Source organism: Aquarana catesbeiana, linkage group LG13 (genome assembly GCF_042186555.1).
Source record: "Aquarana catesbeiana isolate 2022-GZ linkage group LG13, ASM4218655v1, whole genome shotgun sequence".
In the NCBI taxonomy this organism is placed as follows: domain Eukaryota; kingdom Metazoa; phylum Chordata; class Amphibia; order Anura; family Ranidae; genus Aquarana; species Aquarana catesbeiana.
In genome coordinates this window covers 54177298-54196508 of record NC_133336.1, presented here as the reverse complement: position 1 = coordinate 54196508, position 19211 = coordinate 54177298, and the positions used below count along the sequence as shown (strand labels likewise).

General features: G+C 44.0%; 1 long non-coding RNA gene across 1 annotated transcript; it reads left to right on the top strand.

Annotated features, from left to right (window-relative positions):
• Positions 1-5522: 5522 nt before the first annotated feature.
• On the top strand, positions 5523-18461 carry LOC141117372 (uncharacterized). Its single transcript, XR_012237146.1, has 3 exons — positions 5523-5692; positions 17080-17146; positions 18393-18461. It is a non-coding gene; the product is annotated as an uncharacterized lncRNA (long non-coding RNA).
• The last annotated feature ends 750 nt before the right edge of the window (positions 18462-19211 follow it).

Genomic DNA, 19211 nt, shown 5'->3' with positions numbered 1-19211 from the left:
CAGGAACGTAGGGAAAACGATTGGAGGCCAGCACGCCCTCCGAGGGGTAGGGGCTCAGGTTCATTTTCGCACAGAGAATACTACCCACACTCTGATTATAACTCGTACTATGATCATCATGACCAACAATACGAGCGGACCCCTATTCCCCTGCAGAATAGATTCACTCCCTTATCCCAGGAAAACACATATTACCCAAATAATTTTTTAGGACAGGCCCAATCCCAATGGCCGGACCGCGGAGATGTCACTCCGACCGGAAACAGACAGGGCAGGAAACGAAGACAAAGAGAGGGAGAAGAGCTGGACGAAAAACAAAAAAGATTAAAGTCCCATTAGGCACAGGGATCTTCAACATCAGCGGGGTAGACCTGTCGGATGATGAATTACGAGTGCTTGATAAGGGTCTGAAATTCGCTCCAGCCTGTAACCTGAGTAAATTTAAGACATATATCAGTCTCCAAAAATTCGTTAGAACCTTAAATATTAAAAGGTATTTTCTCTCTAAGCCTGGAGAGAGGTCTGTCTGTGGTCCATCCATACCCAATGGAGAATTACATTCCAATTTAGCCAATCGATCTGTTTTTAATCCCCCAAAAAATGACCATAGACATATAGAAGTCTTTAAAAATATGGTTTCTAGTGATCTAGAAGAGTTAAAAAAGGTATCAGTCTATTGGAAAAAAATAAAAATGTGGTTATTCGACCCGCCGATAAGGGGGGCGGGTTAGTGGTTATGAGTAAACTGTATTACCAAGGTGAAATGGACCGTTTGCTGTCGGACCAGAAAACTTATCAGGTCCTCAGCAAAGACCCAGTTCTCCAATACAAAAAAGAGTTGGAGACACTTGTCTCCTTTGGTAAAACCAGTGGTGTCTTGATTAAGAAAGAGGCATCGTACTTGAACCCAAGCGCATGCAGAAGACCCATCATATATTTCTTACCCAAAATTCACAAGGATCTCCAGGCTCCACCTGGTAGACCTATTGTTAATGGGATAGATTCGGTCTCTGCGCGCTTGGGCCAGTACATCGATTTCTTCTTGAAACCCCTGGTTTCTTCTACTACTGCTTTCTTGAAAGATACCAAACACATTATCAACATTGTTGAAAATTTACCTTTTAGTGAAAACAGCATACTGGTAACAGCCGATGTTGGTTCACTTTATACCATTATTGGACATTCTGAGGCCATCTGTTCTGTCCAATGGGCTCTTGATAAATCTCACTTACCTGCTCAACTTGGTGCATTTATTTTAAAAGCATTAGATTTTTGCCTAGCCAGAAATTATTTCTGGTATGGGGGCAAATTCTTCTTACAGATTCTCGGTGTCGCCATGGGCGCTCGGTTTGCACCGAGCGTTGCCAACCTCTTCATGGCCCACTGGGAAGAGGTTTCGGTCTTTGGTAGCAGACCACCACAGTTGGTCTGCTACCAAAGATATATTGATGATCTGTTCATGATCTGGGAAGGAGACTTGATTAGTCTCCAGCTTTTTATGTCCAGACTTAACGGCAACACCAAAAACATCCGTCTTACCTGGAACTCTGACACCATGAGCATAGCGTTTCTTGATTTAGAAATCTTTAAACATGAAGGAGCTTATCGAACACGCAATTACTGCAAACCCACCGACAGAAATGGCTATATCCCTCTGGACAGTTGCCACCATTACAACTGGCTGATGAACATTCCCAGAGGACAGTTCATACGCCTACGTCGGAATTGTTTTTTAGACAGTGATTACCACACACAAGCTAATATTATGGCAGAGAAATTTGTACTAAAGGGCTACATGAAGACTCAGATTACGGAAGAATTAATTAAAGTAGGTTCCCTTGACAGAACTACCTTGGTAGCTGATTCCAATAAATCAGAAAACATGACCCAGGACAATTCCCAGTACAGGATAGTCCTGGATTATAACATTCAATATAAAAAAAATAGAAAGAATTATTTTGAAACACTGGGCCATTTTGAAAAGGGACAGTGTCTTAGGACCCTCACTTCCATCTCGTCCGAGATTTATCTACAGACGCCCACCCACGCTGCGTAATCTATTAGCCCCAAGTGTTGTTGACCCCCCGGTCATCAAAGAAAACCGCATTTTTAACTTTATGTCCGGTTTCTTTGCCTGTGGTAAATGCCCTGCGTGTAGGCAATGTAAATTCAATAACAAGAGGAAGAAAGCTTTTACTGCACATTCTACTAGCATAAATTACCAAATTAAAAACCTGATCACATGTGACACTGTGGGCGTGGTTTACATGCTTCAGTGCAGTTGTGGTCTTCAATATGTCGGACGAACGTCCCGACCACTGGGGGTCCGGATTTCTGAACATGTTAGCAACATCAAGCGTGGACTTAAAACTCATTCGGTGTCCAAACATTTCAGAATCCATCACAATAGGGACCCTAAACACCTTTTTTTCTGGGGGATAGAAAAGGTCACTAGACATTGGAGGGGGGGTAATTTTATCAGACATCTCAGCCAGAGAGAATCTTTCTGGATACATGAAACCAGGGTGTCTGTCCCGAGAGGACTAAATGTGGAGTTTGATTTAAACTGTTTTATTTCTAACAAATGACATAATGTATCCTGTTTTTATCATCTATAGTATATTCACCATGTTGCTACTATGTATTTAAATATGTATTTAAAGATTTATTTATTATTATGTTGTTACTTTTATGCAGGCGTGTTTTATTTATGAATGTGTGTAAAAATATAGATTTTTTACCACCAGCTGGAGAATGTTGCGGGTGCACCATGGGTCATATTAATGTTTAAATTTTTATTTACACATTTTCTAGTACACATTTATATTTACTTTTATAGTTACATTTGTAACTTTTGGAAATTTTCCTTGTTCCGCAATAATTAGTTCTGGTACCACTGCTCTTTATTCCATCAGCTGTGGTGAACCAGGAGTTTTTCTTACCTTTATCATGTTTTTAAAAAAAAAAATTTCTTTTAAATGTTATTGCATTGGGATGATGTCCCCAGTGAGCTCAGAGGATTTTTTCTCCTTCGGGGACTCCCGGTCCTACAGCTTCTGACACTCCCATTAATTGAGCGGTTATATTAAGGCTCTACGGGTGACAGGTGCTCTCCACCCTCGCTGACGAAGTCTTTCTGACGTAACGCCGCGTACGAGGGCGGTACTGTTTGACCGCCGCCACCCGCAGCCTTCTCTTGCTGACAGCTGTTCAGACACGAACAGTCTGTCCCATCATGTAACACTGCCGCAAGTGCTTGTATTCATTGGCGCTCTGCTAGCGTCCTCTCCCATTTTAAAGTGACCTAATAAACTTGGACCATTAGTTACCTACGGATCGCTCTTAGATATTTTTATTCTTTATGTCATTCATTCTCCCTGGGGATCTCTACCTCTCTGCCCGGCATCTCCACACGGACCTCCCCCCATCTCCCAAGGATATTGCCATATTGAGAGAAAGAGTATTCAGCGGTACATCAGCTTCATACTACAGACCTGAGGAGATCCCTGCAGATGACAGCTAGCCCAGCAGTCTGCCACGGATCCATTTATGCTGTTTTGGACCCCCTATAATCAAGGGGTCAACTGGATCTGGTAAGCACAATCTCTTTCCACATTTACCGCTTGGATTAGAGCCTTTTATGAGTTTCCCCAGAAGAGAGCTACCTGCCATTTTACCATTTCTCTATTACTTAAGGACTTTTTTATCTCTAAAAGTTTAATTAGATTATTTATTACTCTGTGATCATTTCTTTGCGCTGCACTTATTTTATCTATTGTATGTCACTGAGGTTGGTGTTATCCTCCTAGTGTTCAGCCTGCATATTTTATTTTATTTTTTTTTTTTATTTGGTTTGCGCTGATTGTCTTTTATTTCATCCATACTCATTTACTTATTGAGAAACAACACGTGGAAAAGGTGGAGATATTCTTTGAGGTCACTAGAAAAACTTAAAATCTCACGTTGTTATGTTCCAGCTTCCATTTCAATTGCTGGCCGGAGAGAGATTCATGTTTTCTCTGATGCATTAGTTGAAGTTATTGCTGCAGTAGCCTATTTAAAGACCTCTGAAATTAATGAAGAGTCACCCTGTAGTATTAATCTAGGCAAGGAAAAACTCACTCCCAAACCTGCACATACCATACCAAGACTTGAACTCTGTGCAGCTGTGCTAGCAGCAGATATTGCACATGGAGAATAGGGATGGACCGAACACCCCGGGTTCGGTTTGCACCAGAACATGCGAACTGGCAAAAAATTGGTGCGAACATGCGAACCCTATTAAAGTCTATGGCTCACCCTCAGATGCCAGCATGACCCCGGGAGAATTAGGTGGACAGCCCCCCCATCAGATGCCCGCGTGAGCCCGGTAGGGGGAGTGGATGGACAAGCGGGTGGCCCTGCCAATGATGCTTGCGTGAGCCCGGAGGAGAAGTGGGTGGATGGGCGGGTGGCCCCCCCATGATGCCCGGTGTGCGCACTGGGAGAAGCGGCCCCCCTTGAAGATGCTGGATGAGCACCGGAGAAAAGAGTGGATGGCGGGTGGCCCCCCTCTCTAGGATCCTGGCATGAGCCCAGGAGAAGTAGGTGGATGGATAGATGGGTGGGCGGGCGGCCAGCCCCCCCTCCAATGATGCCTGGCGTGAGCACCGGAAGAGGAACCACCACGAGACGGCAGCCGGCCGCCGCTCTGCCAAAAACCGGAAGTGACCTGTAGCCCTGAATGCGAGGCCAACACCGAATCAGACAAAGGAGGAGGGATATGTACCCCTGAGACTCCTCCTACAAATACAGGCTGATCTCATACTAAACTGCCTGCACGCCACTAACTAACCTGCCTCTAGCTAACGTTCCCTCAATGATAACACTATATATGTCCGCCGTGTAAGCAGCCTTATATAGTGTGGGGCGTGGACTAAGCCCCCTGAGCCATGATTGGCCAAAGGCAGGGTGCCTTTGGCCAATCATGGCTCAGGGGGCTTAGTCCACGGCCCACATGGCTCTCACAGCATAGCGCGCTGTGTTAGGCCAAAGCATGCAGGTCAGGTGCATGCTTTGTTCAAGCATCAGATATCAATGCACTGCGATATCGCAGTGCATTATGGGGCGTTCTGCGGCGCTCGAATTTGCCGTGAATCCCCCATAATGTTCAGTATTCGTAGAACGGACAAAACACCCGATGTTCGAGTCGAATTTACGTTCGACGCGAACATCAGGCCCATCCCTAAGGCAGAAGTGGTAATTATCTGTTGTGTGCAACAAGAGCTGTATCAGGAGGAATTTTGGAGAATCAGAAATGGAACCAAATTGTCTAAAAACTGTTCACTCTTAAAATCTCAACCTTGTATTTGACGCCAATCAGCTGCTGGGAGTTGGTGGACTTATAGGGAAATCTGAATTATGCAGCAAAGAAAAGAATCCTATATTCATACCAGGTCAGTTTACAGAAGGCGCCATCAGGTCAGCTGACATGTGGATTGTTGGTGTGAAAAGGTGCGTCTCCTCCCTACTCTTCGGGTGTGTTAAGTGTCACAAGTTAGGAGGAAGACATCGACAGCAACAAATGGCAAGTCTCCCAGCTGATAGCTTAAGTACAGTACTTTTGCCTAGCCACGACAACCACGACACCACCTGCCTGGAGTTTGCATGTTCTGCCTGTGTGGGTTTCCTCCCACACTCCAAAGACATGTTGGTAAGTTAATTAGACCCTGTCTACATTGGTATGTGTATGTATGAATGTGAGTTAGGGACCTTAGATTGTAAGCTCCTTGAGGGTAGGGAGTGGGACTGATGTGAATATACAATTTATCTGTAAAGCTCTGTTAATTGACAGTGCTATATAAGTACCTGAAATAAAGTAAATAAATAATAAATGTTGGAGATTTCATCCTTCTTAGGGTCCTTTCACACTGGGGTGGTTTGCAGGCGCTATTGCGCTAATAATAGCGCCTGCAAACAGACCCGAAAGTGCCGCTACTTTCATTCCAGTGTGAAAGCCCCGAGGGCTTTCACACTGGAGCAATGCGCTGGCAGGACGGTAAAAAAAGTGCTGCTAGCAGCATCTTCGGAGCGGTGAAGGAGCGGTGTGTATACCGCTCCTTCACCGCTCCTGCCCATTGAAATCAATGGGACGGCGCGGCTATACCGCCGGCAAAGCGCCTCTGCAGAGGCACTTTGCGGTGGTTTTTAACCATTTCTCGGCCGCTAGCGGGGAGTAAAACCACCCCGCTAGCGGCCGCGTACCGACGGTAAAACACCGCTTACAATGCTTTACCGCCGACGCCCGCCCCAGTGTGAAAGGGCTCTAAAGAAAAAAGGAAGTTTGTCAGATTGAGTGTCCTATGGTTCTTATTACTACAGTTATGCCAGTGGCAGCCCGTCCATAGAGGGCGCCAGGCACCGTTTCCCCTATCCATGCGTCCAGACCCCTGATCTACATATCTGTGGTGCCGTACCATGGATTCCAATGCAGAGTAGGTGTTATTTTGAAGCACCTGATTAGAGCTAGGGGCTCTAATAGGCTTCAAAAAAGGGTGAGCTCAGAGCGCAGACACTGTCCACTGTCCTACTGACAGCATCCACTGCTCTATTGACACTGTCCACTGCTCTACTTACTGACACCCATCGCTGCCCCACTGACACTATCCACGGCCCTTTGACACTGTCCTCTGCCCTACTAACCACGTCCACTGCTCTACTGACTGACACTGTCCATTGTTCTACTGACACAGTCAACTACCCTACTAACACTACCCACTGCCCTACTGACACCATCCACTGCCCTACTGACACTGTTCACTGCTCTGCTGACACTGTTCACTGCTCTGCTGACACCATCCACTGCTCTACTGACACCGTTCAGTGCCCTACTGACACTGTTCACTGCTCCACTGACACCATCCATTGCCCTACATACACCCTTCATTGTTCTACTGATTGACACTGTCCACTGTTCTACTGGCACAGTCTGCTGCCCTACTGACACCATTCCCTGCTCTACTGACACTGTTCACTGCCGTACTGACATCATGCACTGCTCTACTGACACCGTCCACTGCTCTACTGACACTGTCCTCTACCCTAATGACAGCATACACTGCCCTAATGATACTGTCCACATACTGTCCACTGCCCTACTGACACTGTCTACTGCTCTAGTGCAGTGGCTCCATTTCTTGGGGGGGCGGCAAACAAACCCCTGCCCGCCCACCTACCCACACTTACACCATCCAGGTCCCGGACAGCTTCCTCGGCTTCCCTGGCTTCACCTCCCGGCCAATCCGGTCGCTTCTCCTCTCAGCCAATCCACTCTTAGGACCCGCTTCCTGTCCTGATTGGCAAGGAGGAGAAGCAGGAAGACAATAGCGAATGTTGATTAGCTAATGTCACAAGTGGGTGGGCTTGGGGCGTAGTGCTTTGCACCCCAAGCCCAACCTTCTTGAAGCCAGTTAGAGCCTCAAGCTCTAATTATGTGCTTAAAAAAAAAAAAAAAAAACCCTTAGAAATCCATGTGTCCAGTGCCCCACACAGAGATAAGGGATCAGGGCATGGAGATTAGGGGGGCAACGCCCCTGCGCCCCTTATGGACCGGCCGCCACTGCTCTAGTGACTTACACTGCCCTACAGATCCTGTCATCTGCCCTGCTGACCTTTGAAATCTGCCCTACAAACAGCTGACCACTGTACTCTGACCTACAAATGAATCGCCTCTGTGTACTGCAAAACATCCTACAGACTTTTATACACAGCCCTAAATACTACTGACCCCTGTACACTACCACTGACCTCTGTACAATGCCCTAAATACTGCTGACCTCTGTCTCCTGTCATATATTCCTGCTGACCTCTGTATACTGCGTACATCTTACTGACCTTTCTGCACTGCAGTATATCCTGTTGATCTCTTTACACTGCCCTACATCCTACTGAGCTCTAAACACTGTGATACATTCTACTGACCTCTGTACACTGCCCTACATACTACTGACTTCTGTACACTGCCCTACATACTACTGACCTCTGTACACTGCCCTACATACTACTGACCTCTGTACACTGCCCTACATACTACTGACCCCTGTACACTGCCCTACATACTACTGACCTCTGTACACTGCCCTACATACTACTGACCTCTGTACACTGCCCTACATACTACTGACCTCTGTACACTGCCCTACATACTACTGACCTCTGTACACTGCCCTACACACTACTGACCTCTGTACACTGCCCTACATACTACTGACCTCTGTACACTGCCCTACACACTACTGACCTCTGTACACTGCCCTACATACTACTGACTTCTGTACACTGCCCTACATACTACTGACCTCTGTACACTGCTCTACATATTACTGACCTCTGTACACTGCCCTACATATTACTGACCTCTGTACACTGCCCTACATACTACTGACCTCTGTACACTGCCCTACGTACTACTGACCTCTGTACACTGCTCTACATACTACTGACCTCTGTACACTGCCCTACATACTACTGACCTCTGTACACTGCCCTACATACTACTGACCCATACACTGCCCTACATACTACTGACCTCTGTACACTGCCCTACGTACTACTGACCTCTGTACACTGCCCTACACCCAGGGCAAATGCCCCACATCTCCTGTAGGGAGAGACAGGATCTGCGCCACCGTAATCACCCACAGTGTGCTAATGAGGAAAGTGGCAGGGTCTGCATCCCTTTAAAAGTGATTAACCCTTTGGGAAAATCTCACCAAAACTGATATGTTTGTTGCAGGTGGTGCCTAAAATCTGATTTGTATTTTTGTGCAGACTTGTGGGAAAATCAGCAGGGTGGATTTAATTTAAATCAAGTCGATTTAAATCACTAGTAAAAAGGCTTGATTTAAATCAACTTGATTTAAAGCATAATTATTAAAGAGCAACTATAATTTCTGTACCGCAGCAGATCCTCCTCTGACCTGCAGTTGACTCACCGACAGTCCCATTCACTCCCATTCACTTTAAAACAAAATGAAGGTTTCCCATTTAGAATAATAAGCTGTCAGGTTAGTAAAACAGCAATATCAGAACCGATTCAATCATACAGTTTGTAGTGTACATAGATTTGCAAAACAATGGAATAAGGGAATATTCCTGAACTTTGTTTTATCTCATGGTTACTGTGACATTGTGTGAATGCATCAATGCAGTGCATGTTATCTCAGCTTGCAGAGCATGGATTCATTGAATGAGTTTACCAAAAATGTAAATATTGCAGAATATACAGCCTCATGCTACATGACTAAGCTCCATTTCATGCTGAAAAAACTAAATTATTAATTTATCCTTAATATATATTAAAATAAATTTGATAAAAATAAAAAAAAATTGATTTAAATAAAAAAAATCAGATTGAAATAAAAAAATCATTTTTCTTTTTAAATCATTGATTTATATCCACCCTGAAAATCAGTGAGCCAGTCACACAAGCAGGAACTGATATTTCTGGGGGTGTTCAGTACATTGAGTATATGCACATTTGAGTCTTCTTACTCTGTTAAGCCTCCTTACTAACCGGTGGTGGTTTCATTGTCTGTGTCTTCACTTCCACACTGACGGCACGCGGAATCCCCTTTCTGGCTATATAGTTTTTTTCACTGTTTCTATCTATGGACTGTTATATTCACAGTTTCAAAACCTCTATATGACGGAACACAGACTTTAGTTTGGGTTTGAATTTCACATCACTTTTCACTGTTTTCATTTAATTTTGTGGTCATTTCACATTATATATTAGATTGTATATATGAATTTGTATCATTAAAACATTTTTAAGCGCTGCACAGAATTTTATTTTTCACATATTCCTTGGTTTACACTTGTCTAATGCCCCGTACACACGATCGGACTTTCCGACAGGAAATGTGTGATGTCAGGCTGTTGTCGGAAAATCCGACCGTGTGTATGCTCCATCGGACAATTGTTGTCGGACTTTCCGCCAACAAATGTTGGCTAGCATGTTTTCAAATTTTCCACCAATCCCACTAATTCGGGGTACTTTGTCGCAGTAAGTGGGCTTAGCACTATATGACCATATAGTGTGACCAAACCTCCGTATTTTTTGAATATGTTCAGGTGTTTTTAACTAGCCTTGCAGGATAAATGTCATTCTTGAATGTGTGCGCTGTAATATATTTTGTACTGTTTGTAGGTCTTATAGCAGCACCATCTTGAATTTAAACGCATTGTAGGGTGTGCCCCCCAAATATGTTTTTGTATATTGTAATAGACCTTGACCAGGTTTTTTGGGTTGGGGCACCCCTCCCCCTCCTCATTACCTCTTATTTAGTGGCCACCAGTGCATAGGATGTATCCTCTCCAGTTCTCCCACATAGAGGAGTTCAGCTCCCATGGTTGAGACAAAGGATCTTCCATTCTATTACAAAAAAAAAAAAAATTTCCACCAACAAATGTGTGTTGTCGGATTTTCCGATCGTGTGTACACAAGTCTGTCGGACAAAAGTCCAAAGTACAAACACACATGCTCGGAAGAAGAAGTGGTTGTCTTGTAAACTAGCGTTCGTAATGGAGAATTAACATTTGTGACGTGGCAAATTATGAAATCTCCAAATGCAGCGCACAATTCTCTTCTTCTTTAATGGGATAATAATGAAGCTGCTTTGCTGGTGATACTGATGGAGTTATTGCAAACAAATAATATATCAAGAATAATATTATTTTGTTTTTTTTTTTTTTTATTTGTGCAAGTTACCACAACACCATTATCCCGTAGTTTATAAGATCAAAGATACAACTATGTTGGTGTCCCTTGTCAATTTTACATTGTATTTTTTATAATGTAACTGCCGACTCCCTAAATGTAATTTGATGTAAAACACACAGCCAAGTATTATTCTCCACAATTTTTTTATTGTGCATTAAAAAAAAAATGTAAAAAAAATTAAACATGCTATCTGCCAATAGAACTTAACCAAAAAGTGCATTCTATGCATCCAAAAATATAGAAAATATACCAAATCAAATCATTATTCAACCAAAAAAATAAAGTCAAAGCAATAACTCCAAGGCCAATAATAAATAACACGTTATCTCCTCCGATTCCGCAACATGTCTGGCCGTTCAGAAACGAACTGAAAAGCACGAAATGAAAAGCGCTAAACGAATAACGCGAAAAGAAAAGCATGAATCAACACTCACCAAACTTCTACTAACAGGAAATTAGCAGAAGGAGCCCAAAGGGTGGCGCTAAAGAGCTGAAAAACCACGTAGTACGTCTAGTACATCACTACGTTCGGAATTGTTGGCCAACATTTGTGTGACTGTGTGTATGCAAGACAAGTTTGAGCCAACACCCTTCGGACAAAATTCCACTGTTTTGTTGGCGGAAAGTCCGATTGTGTGTACGAGGCATTAGTGTTGTGCTGGCTGCTATTTGATATACGTTTGCAAATCAGCACGATATACACCAATTTTTCTATGTGTTTAGTACACCAGATGTGTACAGAAGGCCTCCAGGTTGCCATATTGCATTGGATTGCACAGAAAATTACAGCGCTGCATTTAAAAAAATGAACCTTTGTTAAAAACATTTATTACAACATAACTTGTGTGACAATTGTATATGCTTTATTATTTTTTTATTTACTATTTTTTTTTCCCCCACAAAAGTGGAGTTACCCTTTAAGCGCTGCCAGCCCTGCCAAAGTCGCCAGCAATTGGCTTTCCTTAGTGTTGAATAGCTGTGTCCCCCTGCCACAAGCTGAAACTCCTTGCTTCCACCCCACAACATCACAGGACTCAGCACTCATGTAGAGGTCAGAGGGAGAAATCACAGCGTGGGGGACACAGATAGGTATTCAACATTCCCAGAAATGTTGAATGTAGACATCGTCTGTGGCAGCAGCTTGGACTTGCAATTTGGACTTGCCACCATCAATTTGAACTTGCCACCAGCTAGAGAAGTAAGTATTCGGTCTTCTCTTGCAGGGAGTTCCGCTTTACAAATTTCAGGTTAAGCGGCAGTGTAAAACTTTGTTACACGTCCATTGACCTTTGTTATGGGTTTGAATTAACAGGTACTGAGACATTTAAAAAGAGGTAATTACATATCTTAGGATTACTTGCACTTCCTCTGTAACAACAGGTATTACAAAGCAGAAAGTATTTTTTTGTTGGTTTAACTTATCCAGAATTAGGAAGTTCAAACAAACGATGTCCTTGTTGTAGCATTTGGAAGGGGATATTTTAACCTAAACCTTGGTTTTGACTTTGTTTGAAGAACAATCTGCTGACCACATCAGCTGCAAAAGCAATGCGATTTCTATTGCAGTTTCAGGAGGCCCTTTGAGTAAATTTAGGGAAGCAAATCATAGGCAGGTACAAAAGACCCATATTAATACAGCTCTGTATTTATTAATACATCAATACATTTATTTTTAATGCAAGCAATTGTAAGTACCCAAATTTGATTTGGTATCAGTCTCTTGCAATTCCCTTTATAGCAGAGTTTGTACTGGGCGTGGAAACAAAAGTACAAAGAGCTAATTGGTTGTGCTGCAGTGCTCATGTGCTAACAAGTAGGAAGCTGATTGGAGGTAAGTGCAGAGTGACAGAGATATGAACTCATCAGTCTGCTGCTTCTCCTTTCATCATCCAATCACAGGCTGGGGGAGGGATAAGACCTGTAATAGTTATTCAGCTGCATGAGACAAAGATCTGGTCCCCCTACCCAGCCAGACAAGGCTGCGCTGTGTGACATAGCTGAGTGAAGGACCTCACTTCTGTCCCGGTGAATATCCCCAGTGGGCACAAAGAGCAATAAAAACTTGACAGGGTTGTTACTTCTCTCCACCCAGCTAATTTGCTGCTGGATTGCTTTTAAAGGCGGTGGGAGGAGTTGTCCCCCCTCCTCCTGACACCCGCTGGTACCTCTCTGGGATCTTCGTGCCACTGGAGAACCCAGAACTGCAGCCAGCAGCTCTACCGACTTTCCATAGAGCCCACGGATGACCAGAAGGTCTCCAATGGGCTCTATTGTATAGGAAACCGGAAGCAACGAGTACTGTTGTCACTTCCCAGAAGTAAACAGCGCCATTTTAAAATCTTGAAAGTATTTGATCACACAAATCTTGGTTTGATCAGATGCTTCTACGGCAGAGGAGTTATCTGGGGTCTAATAGATAGTGTGAAGCGCCGTCCAATGAGTTCTGAAGCATTTTTGGTAAATATGAGCAGATAATATTGCCCGAAACACTTCAGTTGACAGCAACAGATTCCAAATGCAAATAGCACACTTGAAATTAAATCTGGACCTTTTATCTGCTCCTTGTAAATGGGATAATGAGGGAATAACACACACCTGGCCATGGGACAGCTGAGCAGTCAATTGTCCCATTACTTTTGGTCCCTTAAAAAGTGGGAGGCACATATACAAACTGTTGTAATTCCTACACCGTTCACCTGATTTGGATGTAAATACCCTCAAATTAAAGCTGAAAGTCTACAGTTAAAACACATGTGTTTGTTTCATTTCAAATCCATTGTGGTGGTGTATAGAGCCAAAAAGATTAGAATTGTGTTGATGTCCCAATATTTATGGACCTGACTGTAGATCGCCTTGCAGTGATTTCCTCAATCTGTCCACATGATAGCCAGGGACTGAGAATATTTCCCTCATTAACCACTTGACCACTGGGGACTTAAACCCCCTTCCTAACCAGACCAATTTTCAGCTTTCAGTGCTCTCACACTTTGAATGACAATTACTCAGTCATGCAACACTGTAACCATATGAAATTTTTGTCCTTTTTTCACACAAATAGAGCTTGCTTTTGGTGGTATTTAATCACCACTGTTTTTTTTTTTATTTTTTGCGCTATAAATGAAAAAAGACCGAAAATTCTGTAAAAAAAAAAAAAATACATTTTTCTTTGTTTCTGTTATAAAATTTTGAAAATTAGCAATTTTTCATAATAAATTTTATACTGCTACATATCCTTGGTAAAAACAATCCAAACTGGTGTATATTTTTTGGTCTTTGTGAAAGTTATAGAGTCTAGAAGCTATGGTGCCAATCACTGAAAATTGATCACACCATTTCTTGAGACCCTAATAAGACAGGACAGTACAAATACCCCCCCCCCCAAATGACCCCTTTTTGGAAAGTAGACGTTCAAAGGTATTTAGAAAGAGGCATGGTGAGTTTTTTGAAGTAATTTTTTCCTACAATTCTTTGCAAAATCAATATTTTTTTTCTTTTTTCACAAAAGTGTCATATTATCAGATTATTTCTCACACACAACATATGCATGCCACAAATTACACCCCAAAATACATTCTACTACTCCTCCTGAGTACAGCAATACCACATGTGTGAGACTTTTACACACCGTGGCCACATACAGAGGCCCAACATGCAGGGAGCACCACCAGGTGTTCTAGGAGCATAAATTACACATCTAATTTCTTGACTACCTCTTGCACTTTTGAAGGCCCTGGAGCACCAGGACAATAAAAACGCCCAAAAAATGATCCCATTATGGAAAGAAAACACCCCAACGTATAATCTATGAGGCATATCAAGTCTTTTGAACATGTAATTTTTTTCTACAAGTTTTTGGAAAATGTGGAAAGTACACAAAGTTGTCTATTTTTATAATAATTCTAACACACGGCATGTACATGGCAAAAATTACACCCCAAAATAGATTCTCCTACTCCTCCTGAGTATAACAATACCACATCTGTGAGACTTTTACACAGCCTGGCCACATACAGAAGTCCAACATGCAGGGAGCACCATCAGGCGTTGTAGGGGCATAAATTTCAAATCTAATTTGACTACCTATTACACTTTGAGGCACTGTAGTGGCATGGATGAGCCGTGGATGGGGATGGCTAAGCATGGTTGAGCCATGAATGTGGATGGCTGGGTATGGCTGAGCCATGAATGTGGATGGTTGGGTATGGCTGAGTATGGATAGGATGGCTGAGTATGGCTGGTTGGGCATGGATGGGATGGCTGGGTATGGCTGGGTCGGGTATGGTTGAGTATAGATGGGATGGCTGAGTATGGCTGGGTATCGATGGGATGGCTGGATCGGGTATGGCTGAGTATGGCTGGGTCAGGTATGGCTGAGAATGGGTATGGCTGAGTGTGGATGGGATGGCTGGGTATGGCTGAGTATGGACGGATGGATGAATATTGCTGAGTATGGATGGATGGATGAGTATTGCTGAGCATGGATGAATGGATGAGTATTGCTGAGCATGGATGGATATATTAGTATTGCTGAGTATGAATGGATGGATGAGTAGGGATGGCTGAGCATGGATGAATGGATGAGTATTTCTGAGTATGTGTGGATGAGTATTGCTGAGTATGGATGAGTATGGATGGATGGATGAGTATTGCTGGGATGGATGGATGAGTATTGCTGGGATGGATGAGTATTGCTTGGATGGATGAGTATTGCTGGGATGGATGAGTATTGATGAGTATTGCTGGGATGGATGGGTATTGATGAGCATTGCTGGGATGGATGAGTGTTGATGAGTATTGCTGGGATGGATGAGTATTGATGAGTATTGCTGGGATGGATTAGTGCAGGAATGGGCACAGATAAGCGCTGGGGGCATTACACATCCAGCCCACAGCGCTGCAGCACTTGATCTCTTCCCTCTCCGCTCACACTGTACCGATCGGTACAGAGAGGGGAGAGATGAACCGGACGTTACACCGGTTCGTTTACAAGTGGTTGCTCCATCATTTGATGGAGCGATCACGTGGTAAATGGCTGCTATAATTAGCCATTTACCATGATCCGTGATGCGCCGGGTGCGGTCACAGATATTCCTGGTCGCGCGTGGGAGCAAGATTCTGGGAGGACGTCCATGGACGCTCTCCCAGAATAAGCCGACCACGCTGCAGCCGTCTTTCGGCTATGGCCCGGTCAGCATGTGGTTAAAGCGGAGCTCCGCCGAATTTTTTTTTTTTAAAGTCAGCAGCTACAAATACTGCAGCTGCTGACTTTTAAAACATGGACACTTACCTGTCCAGGGCGCCCGCGATGTCGGCCCCCGAGGCCGAACTGTCTCTCGGTCCTCGGGTGCTGCCGCCTCCATCCAGCCGTGCGGCTTCACTTCCCGGTTCCCTACTGCGCATGCGCGAGTTGTGCAGCGCAATACGGCTGGTCCCTGCTGTCTCTGGGACCTGTGTGTTTTCCAGCAGACAGCGGGGGGGGGGACAGGAAGTGGCGTAAATAACCGCAGATTCTGCGGCTATCTATGCCGGAAGTGGGTACAGATACCTGTAATATACAGGTATCTGCACCCCCCTCCCCCCTGAAAGGTGCCAACTGTGACACCGGAGGGGGGCAGGAATCCAATTAGTGGAAGTTCCACTTTTGGGTGGAACTCCACTTTAATTAAGAAAACAACAACCTGCTGAATATGACAGGTCACTTTTCAGAGTGAATCAGCCCGACAACTCCAAGTTTTAGCCAACGTGGCTCATGTGGGCACTCCCTGTATCTGCCGGCAACATTCAGTCAAGCACAATCTCCTCTAGCAACAACTTTTGTGCAAAGGTGAAGTGGCTTACAGCATAGACTCCATGACTCCACAAGGTACACACATTTGTAATCCAAAGTATTGTGAAAAGCGCAATTCAACATTTCACCAAAAGTATCTGGGATCAGGCAAGATTAAAGTGGAGACATTTTTTTTTACTTACCCTTTAATCCCTGTTGCTATGTGGAGCCAAATCTTCCCCTTCCCCTTTATTTAAATTTTTTGCTGACATCTCGCACTGTTTAGTATTAACATCTGGGTGCCCATTGTGTTATATGTAGTGTGTCATGTTTTTGTTTTAAAATATTTTTTTTTGTAACATTTTAAACATTTTTTTAACAATTTTTTTAAGCAATATTTTTGCCATTATTATTTTTTGTTTTTTAGTAATTTTTTTTTTCTCTACCATGTATGTGCCTTTACATTTTTTAATGGCTTTCTATTCCTTTTTTTTTACAAATAATTAATTTTATTATTGTTTTTATATTAATTTTTATTTTTCTATTACAGATTAAATGTGATTCTGAACGTCAGAACGCTTTGTTATTTTCGGTAAAATGTTTTCCTCAATTGCCAGGTATCGATTTAAAAAAAATAAAATAATTTTTGTTACAAAATATCTTTTATATCATCTCTCCTCCATTCCTCCATTCTGACATTACTCCCTCCCTACCACCTCCCTACTCCCTTCCTCCCTCCCTCCTCCCTCCTCCCTACCACCTCCCTACTCCTTCCTCCCTACTCCCTCCTCCCTAACAGCTCCCTCCTCCCTACCAGGTCTCTCCTCCATACAACCTCCCTACTCCCTACTCCCTCCTCCCTACCACCTCCCTCCCTCCTCCCTCCCTCCTCCTCTCTACCACCTCCCTCCTCCCTACCACGTCTCTCCTCCGTACAACCTCCCTACTCCCTCCTCCCTCCTCCCTACCACCTCCCTCCCTCCTCCCTCCCTCCTCCTCTCTACCACCTCCCTCCTCCCTTCCACCTCCCTACTCCCTTCCTCCCTCCCTCCTCCCTCCTCCCTACCACCTCCCTACTCCCTCCCTCCCTCTTCCTCACTACCACCTCCCTACTCCTTCCTCCCTACTCCCTCCTCCCTACCAGCTCCCTCCTCCCTACCAGGTCTCTCCTCCATACAACCTCCCTACTCCCTCCTCCCTACCACCTACCTCCCTCCTCCCTCCCTCCTCCTCTCTACCACCTCCCTCCTCCCTCCTCCCTACCACATCTCTCCTCCGCACAACCTCCCTACTCCCTCCTCCCTACCACCTCCCTCCCTCCTCTCTCCCTCCTCCTCTCTACCACCTCCCTCCTTCCTCCCTCCCTCCTCCTCTCTACCACCTCCCTCCTCCGTACCACCTCCCTACTCTCTCCTCCCTACCACGTCTCTCCTCCGTACAACCTCCCTACTCCCTCCTCCCTACCACCTCCCTACTCCCTACCACTTCCCTCCTCCCTCCCCCCTCCTCCTGACATCTCGCACTGTTTAATATTAACATCTGGGTGCCCATTGTGTTATATGTAGTGCGTCGTGTTTTTGTTTTAAAATTAATTTTTATTTTTTATTTTTTGTAAACATTTTAAACATTTTTTATCATTTTTTTTGGTACAATTTGTATTTTTTTAATTTGATTTTATTTTTCTTATCTTTATATCTGCAATATTTTTGCCATATTATTTTTTGTTTTTTAGTAATTTATTTATTTATTTTCTCTACCATGTATGTGCCTTTACGATTTTCTTTTTTAATGGCTTTCTATTCCTTTTTTTTAATAATTAATTTTATTATTGTTTTTATATTAATTTTTATTTTTCTATTACAGATTAAATTTTATTCTGAACGTCAGAACGCTTTGTTATTTTTGGTAAAATAACTGTTTTCCTCAATTGCCAGGTATCGATTTAAAAAAATAAAATAATTTTTGTTACAATATATCTTTTATATCATCTCTCCTCCATTCCTCCATTTCTCCATTCCAACATTACTCCCTCCCTACCACCTCCCTACTCCTCCCTCCCTACTCCCTCCTCCCTCCTCCTTTCCTCCCTTCCTCCTCCCTACCACCTCCCTGCTCCCTCCCTCCCTCCTCCTCCCTACCACCTCTCTCCTCCCTACTACGTCTCTCCTCTGTACAACCCCCCTACTCCCTCCTCCCTACCACCTCCCTACTCCCTCCTCCCTACCACTTCCCCACTCCCTCCTCCCTACCACCTCCCTTCCACCTCCTTCCCTCCTCCCTCCTCCCTACCACGTCTCTCCTCCGTACAACCTCCCTACTCCCTCCATCCCTCCCACCTCCCTCCCTCCTCCGTACAACCTCCCTTCTCCCTCCTTCATAACACCTCCCTACTCCCTCCTACCTACCACCTCCCTCCTCCCTACCATGTCTATTCTCCGTACAACCTCCCTACTCCCTCCTCCCTACTCCCTCCTTCCTACAACCTCCCACTTCGCTACCACCTCCCTACTCCCTCCCTCCTCCTGACATCTCACACTGTTTAGTATTAACATCTGGGTGCCCATTGTGTTATATGTAGTGTGTCGTGTTTTTGTTTTTAAATTAATTTTTATTTTTTGTAAACATTTTATTAATTTTTTTCCCTGCTCCAATAGAGATAAGTATTCCCCTCATGTAGGCTTT